The sequence below is a fragment of the Elephas maximus genome, chromosome 20 (genome assembly GCF_024166365.1).
Source record: "Elephas maximus indicus isolate mEleMax1 chromosome 20, mEleMax1 primary haplotype, whole genome shotgun sequence".
In the NCBI taxonomy this organism is placed as follows: domain Eukaryota; kingdom Metazoa; phylum Chordata; class Mammalia; order Proboscidea; family Elephantidae; genus Elephas; species Elephas maximus.
The window spans coordinates 77,516,205-77,523,497 of NC_064838.1; the positions used below are offsets into that span (position 1 = coordinate 77,516,205).

At 36.2% G+C, this 7,293-nt stretch overlaps 1 pseudogene; it reads right to left on the reverse strand.

Annotated features, from left to right (window-relative positions):
* Positions 1-2,167: 2,167 nt before the first annotated feature.
* On the reverse strand, positions 2,168-3,063 carry LOC126063731 (olfactory receptor 10AG1-like; annotated as a pseudogene).
* Between the last annotated feature and the right edge of the window lie 4,230 nt (positions 3,064-7,293).

The window sequence follows — 7,293 nt, forward strand, 5'->3', positions numbered from 1 at the left end:
CTTTGCTCTTCAACACTTTGAAGAGGTCCTTTGCAACAGGCTTACCCAAAGCAATGTGTCTTTTGATTTCTTGACTGCTGCTTCCATGGCTGTTGAATGTGGATCCAAGTAAAATGAAATCCTTGACAACTTCAGTCTTCTCTCCATTTATCATGATGTTGCTCATTGGTCCAGTTGTGAGGATTTTTGTTTTCTTTATGTTGAGGTGCAGTACATACTGAAGGCTGTGGTCTTTGATCTTCATCATTAAGTGCTTCAAGTCCTCTTCACTTTCAGCAAGCAAGGTTGTGTCATCTGCATAACACAGGTTGTTAATGAGTCTTCCTCCAATCCTGATGCCATGTTCTTCTTCATATAGTTCAGCTTCTCTTATTCAGTATACAGATTAAATTAAAAAAAAAAAAATAAAAAAAAAAAACAGATTAAATAGGTATGGTGAAAGAATACAGCCCTGACGAACACCTTTCCTGACTTTAAACCAATCAGTATCCCCTTGTTCTGTCCGAACAACTGCCTCTTGATCTATGTAAAGGTTTCTCATGAGCACAATTAAGTGTCCTGGAATTTCCATTCTTCCCAGTGTTATCCATAGTTTGTTATAATCCACACAGTCGAATGCCTTTGCATAGTCAATAAAACAAGGTAAACATCCTTCTGGTATTCTCTGCCTTCAGCCAGGATCCACCTGACATCAGCAATGATATCCCTGGTTCCATGTCCTCTTCTGAAACCAGCCTGAATTTCTGGCAGTTCCCTGTCGATATACTGCTGCAGCCATTTTTGAATGATCTTCCGCAAAATTTTGTTTGTGTGTGATATTAATGATATTGTTCTATAATTTCCACTTTCGGTTGGATCACCTTTCTTGGGAATAGGCATAAATATGGATCTTCCAGTCAGTTGGCCAGGAAACTGTCTTACATATTTCTTGGCATAGACATGTGAGTACCTCCAGCACTGCATCTGTTTGCTGAAACATCTCAATTGATATTCCATCAATTCCTGGAGCCTTGTTTTTCGCCAATGCCTTCAGAGCAGCTTGGACTCCTTCCTTCAGTACTATCAGTTCCTGATCATATGCTCCCTCTTGAAATGGTTGAATATCGACTAATTCTTTTTGGTGTAATGACTCTGTGTACTCCTTCCATCTTCTTTTGATGCTTCTGGCGTCATTTAATATTTTCCCCATGCAATCCTTCACTATTGTAACTCGAGGCTTGAATTTTTTCTTCAGTTCTTCCAGCCCGAGAAACGCCAAGCTTGTTTTTCCCTTTTGGTTTTCTATCTCCAGCTCTTTGCACATGTCATTATAATACTTTACTTTGTCTTCTCGAGAGGCCTTTTGAAATGTTCTGTTCAGTTCTTTTACCTCATCAATTCTTCCTTTTGCTTTAGCTGCTCGACACTCAAGAGCAAGTTTCAGAGTCTCCTCTGACATCCATCTTGGTGTTTTCTTTCTTTCCTGTCTTTTCGGTGACCTCTTGCTTTCTTTATGGATGATGTCCTTGATGTCATTCCTCAACTCGTCTGGTCTTCAGTAACTAGTGTTCAGTGCGTCAAATCTATTCTCGAGATGGTCTCTAAATTCAGGTGGGATATACTCAAGGGCATTATAAGTAAGAAAGAGGTAATTTAAAGTATACGGAAGGTGGTGTGTGGGTTATATGAAAACACTTAGCCACTTTATATAAGAGACTTGAGCACCAACAGATTTTGGTATTCATGGGGATCCTGGATTCACTGCCACTAGGGACCACTGTATATTTTGATTAATTCATATCACCAACCTGGTTTTTAAAATCTGTGTCACAACTGTATGGACACTCACGGAAATTAGTTGAATGTTTTCCAATAAGTGATATAATAAGTTATATATTACAAGCGACTGGATTAAATCAATCCCTGCAAAAGTTTTTATTGAGGAAAAACATCATACAATGAAGTTTTAGGATTACTAATGGAATGATTTTCTATCAGATGACATATATATTACTTACATAACTTGAGCAGAAAGGTCTAACAATATTACAAGTAATTTTTAGTTTGAAAATAATTGCATCAGTATGAAAGACAAGGTACAGATAAAGGTACACATCTATTGAAATTGGACAAAAAATGTGTAAGAAAGCAATTCTTATACATTTAACTCATTCGTTAATGAAGTGAATTATTTACATAGCAATTTTTTCAGTACTCTTATGACATCCTTGTTCCTTAGACTATATATCACTGGATTAAACAAAGGTGTTAGGATAGTGTAGAAAAGAGAAAGCACTTTGCCAGTTCCCTCTGAATGTCTGGTGTTGGGTCTTAAGTATGTAATAATGCATGATCCAAAGAATAACACCACAACCATAAGATCAGATGAGCAGGTGGAGAAGGCTTTAGCTTGACTTGTGGCTGATGGCAACTTCAGGATGATGGAGATGATTTTACTGTAGGAGCAAAGAATCAGCAGAAATGGAAACATGACAAATAACACAGTAACTATGTAGACCAACATCTCATTTACAAAGGTGTCCCCACAAGCTAGCTTGAGTATTGGGGGAATGTCACAGAAGAAATGGTTAATTTGTTTAGATCTACAAAAAGGCAGAGAGAAAATCTGATATGTCTGCCCTATCTGAACTGGGATTCCAGTGATCCAGGACCCAGTCACCAACTGGATACAGACCCTGTGGTTCATGACTAGAGGGTAGTGTAGAGGGTTACAAATGGCCACATAGCGATCAAAGCCATCACTGCCAGGAGCAAAGACTCTGTACCTTGGAACAGAAGAACAAAGCACATCTGTGCAGCACAGGCAGCCATGGAAATTCTTCTTCTCTGGGTCCCTAGATTCATCAGCATTCTGGGGAGAGTAGCTGATACATAGCAGATTTCCAAGAAGGAAAAATTTGCCAGGAAAAAATACATAGGGCTCTGGAGAGCAGGATCCATTTTTATTATGAGAAATATGGTGCCATTGCTCATCAGGATAATGATATAGATGACTAAAAATAATCCAAAAAGGAACCACTGGAGATGGGGCATGTCAGCAAAGCCTAAGAGAGCAAATTCCATCATTTCAGTTAGATTTTCTTCTGGTGGTTTTTCCTGATGATTCATCTGTGGAAGAGGTAAATTTACATGTGCATTTCCTTTACCTTCCCGTATCTCTTTGCCTCTTCTCTAAACTGTATTGAGGTGTCTGAGTTGGATTTTATGATCATTGTAATTGTTCGCACTTTGAGAATGATACTAATTATGTATGCCCCATGTCCTCCTGTTAAATCACAGTTAACAATCCCCTAAAAAAAAATCTTTTTTAAGATCATTTCCTTAAACTTTTGGAGCACAGCCCAGGATGGATCAAGTTACACTGACTCAGCACAGGCACTGGAGCAACTGACAACTGCTGGAAATGGACCCTCAGCTTTGCCATCTAATCTCACTTTACATTAACTACATACCTTGACAATTCTATTTTATTTCTCTGTGTATTTTCTCAGTCAAGCTTCTCAAACACTATATCATAAACTGTCTTCTCACATACGTTTTCAAATGCCTGTTTCAATGCTTCATTTTCTCATCTCTTGACAACTTTAAAAAAAAAAAAAGGATATAGATTCCTATAAAAAAAAAAAACCTATTACACAGTTCATATTAGGTAGTTTAGAAAGAAAATTGACAGAATATTTCATTTTGAATAGGGGAATAAAACAAATATCTTTTAGCAGGATATTAAGTAGATAAGAGGTTTTTTTTCCCCCCCCCCCAGGGAAATTAGCCTGGGTATATTGATTCAGATGCAACAAAATATGTAGTCACCCTGGACAAGCGGGGTAGTATGAAGGGTATTTGTTACCTGCATTTATGTGTGTGAGTCAAGAGGAGGGAAGATATTGGCTGTTATATCATTTGTACCCAAAGTGCTGTGTGCACCGGTCATTATTTTTGCTGTTACTCAAAAAATAACTTTTCACTTGACTGTTTCTAAACTGACTCTTCTTTAGATACAAAGTTATTGAGACTCACTAAGTGTGGACAATCTGACAAATTGCACACAGGTTTTATGATTGCAAGTCGGTATCATTTTTTTTTTAATGGACTTGAATTTGACTCCTATCCCTGCAATTTATTATCTGTGTGATATTAGGCAATTATTTATATTTTCTAAGTTTTACCTCTTTGTGAGAAGTAAATGAGATAATATTGGTAAAACCTATCCTCTACCTACCAATTTAAACTGTTTACTTTTTAGTTATGGTTCTATAATTATGATTATGACAGTATGTTCTTTAAGCCGGTAGCCCTAGGATTTAACAGATTGCCTAGTTAATTAGATATTTGATAAAGTGGTTTTCAGTTCCTTTGTTGGCGATTGTTTTTCCCACCATTCCCTATCATCAGAGTCAGGACAGGAACTAGTCAGTGAAGCTCCTAAGGTGCAAAATGTAAGGAGGCATTCAGGGCCATCCTTGCACTTGCACAATCCTGACAGTGAGTGCCTCCTTAAATTTTACAAGAGTCAAGGTGCCTCTTGTCTCACCCTGCTTTTCTTCTCTTTATCCTAACGGGTTTGCACCTTGTCCACTAAGAAAAGCAGAATATGGTGCCATGGTTAAAACAAAACAAAACAAAAAAACCCAAACCCATTGCCAAAGAGTCAGTTTTGAGTTACAGGGACCCTATACAACAGAGTAGAACTGCCCCATAGGGTTTTCAGTACATAAATCTTTAGGGTAGTAGACTACCACATCTCTATCCCAAAGGGCAGCAGTTTGGTTTGAACCACTGGCCTTTTGGTTAGTAGCCGGGTGTTTAACCATGGAACCACAGGTCTCCATACCCATCGATAAAGAACAGTATTTCCCAGATGGACAGTAGCTGAGTTACAGCTCCAGCAACATCTAGCTGTGTGATGACTTTATGCAAGTTAATCTTCCCACTTCACAGTTTGCTCAGCTGTTAAATCACTAGTAACTATACCAACATTTAGTGTTGTTATGTGAACTAAATCATTTAGTGTAAGTTAAACACCTTGAAGAAGTCCAGGCATTTATAAAAGGCCATTATTTTTGTTATCTATTATTATTATTGCTGTCAACAGTTTCTTATTATTATCATCCATTTATTATTATTATTAGAACTAATTTTAATTTATTCTTCTGAAAGTTACTCAGTATGCTATACAACGTGAATAATGCCTCTAATTTATTTTCCTTTTGTATCACAGGATTATTGCGGAAATGAAGTGAGATCTTTAAAGCAATTATCAGCTTGTACCAAACCCAAAAAACATTCAACTCCCAAGTTGCAATTTCTCCATGAATTCTCTGCTAATATTTAGGTTTATATCATTATCTCTACTTTGTGGACTGTATACCTATAGTCCACGAATACAGTTCACTATAATACCTATACTTCAAGAATGCCAGTATTTAATAAAAACAGTTCAATTTTTGTTAGTTGAATAAAATGACTTTGAGTGCTCAATGAAATAATATTTCTAATTGTACAAACTTAACTCCTTGGTGATGAAATTATCCATGTATAACATTAAATATGTAAGATTTGTCTATGTTTTTCTCAAGAAGGCAGGATAGAAAGAGCAGAGATTTACCCTGTGTGTTCTCCCAAAACTATATTACTCTTCTTTCTTGAAAATGTTTTAAGTTCTTTTTACTATAAGGAAAATAAAACTCAGTTTTATAATTTTTTTTTTCCAATCTAAGCATCCATTCACTGGAAAAAACCAAGTAATTAAGGAATATGTAACAAAATTCTGACAGACTCCTGGTGGCACAGCGGTCTCATGCTTGGCTGCCAATCAAAAGGCTGGTGTTTCAAATCCACCAGCCACTCTGTGGGAGGAAGATGTGGCAGTCTGCTTCCATGAAGATTTACAGCTTTGGAGACCATATGAGGCAGTTCTACTCTAAACTATATGGTCGTTATGAGTCTGATTCCACTTGAAGTCAACATATTCGACTTTGGTTAAGAATATTCTGATTTAGATAGATATTTATCACTTTCAACATGCCCAATCTACCCTAAACCTGTTATATTTGTATTTTTGATATAAATTAGAAACATAAACCCTGAAATTAATTTGAAAAACAATATTAATGTAAACCTTTAATTTGTTTTATAAATTCTTTAACATAAAAATATTATTTTCTTTAAAACAAATGTTTTTTGGATTCCTCAATGTTTGTAAATTTATTTCATGGATTGTTTTACTTTAATTACCTTATTAAAATATCATCAGGACTAAAATACATAAATATAATGCTTATTTGCCACAAATTATTTGCTGAAATTGAAGTTTTCCTACAATATAGTTTAGTATTCTTACAAAAACCTAGCAGTTTGTCAAAGTTTCAGTGTTTCAAAGTAATTTAATATCACTATGTAAATTCATTGTTTAAGGTATTTAATAGAGTCAGAAATATAAAGGAGCTACTTTAATAAAATAGCATCTTTGCTATTCTACATTAAATATTAATTTTAGTAATACCATGAACTGAAGTTGAACATTAATATAAAACATTTCATATTTACCTTTCTTAATTTTGAAAATAGGAGACCTGGTCGCAGAGTGGTTAAAGTGCTTGGCTGTCTGCCCAAAAGGTCTTCAGTTAGAACCCACCATCTGATCTGTGGGTGAAAGTTGTGGTGGTAAGCCTCCTTAAAGATGTATGGCCTTGGGAACCTGGTGGGGTCGGTCTGCTCTGTCCTGAAGGGTTGCTGTGGGTCAGAGTCTATTTGACTTCTGTGGGTTTGTGTTTTAGTTTGTTTGTAATAATCTAGATTCTTCCTCAATGACGAGGCTTTACATATTTAAATATTTAAATTACTTTGGCTGAAACAACTTGTCTCATCAATGGTACTCAACCTAACTTTAAAACACTCAGTTCATTTTGGACATGGAGTGCTTTTTATATACCAAATAGTTATCTCTACTCCTGGGATGTCTTCCACCTGACACAGTTAAATTTCTAATTAAACAAATCTCTTTGGTACTCTCTGATTTAGTTTATTTATTTATTTTTCTATAGAGCTCTCACTCTACCCAGAATACTCTTCCTCTGCAGCCTCTCAGTGGAACAGAGTGTGCAGAAAATCTAATTTCTTAGACTTGAATAGGGTCCTGAGTTACCCTTAACTGAGCAACGCCATTGGAGGCTGTCCAAAATTGACACAAAAACAATTCTCCTGTTACCTATTATGACTGCTTCATATGGTCCCTCTGTTCCTATTAGACTGAGCGCCTGTCACATTTTCCTCAAGTTATTTTGCCTATTTTCT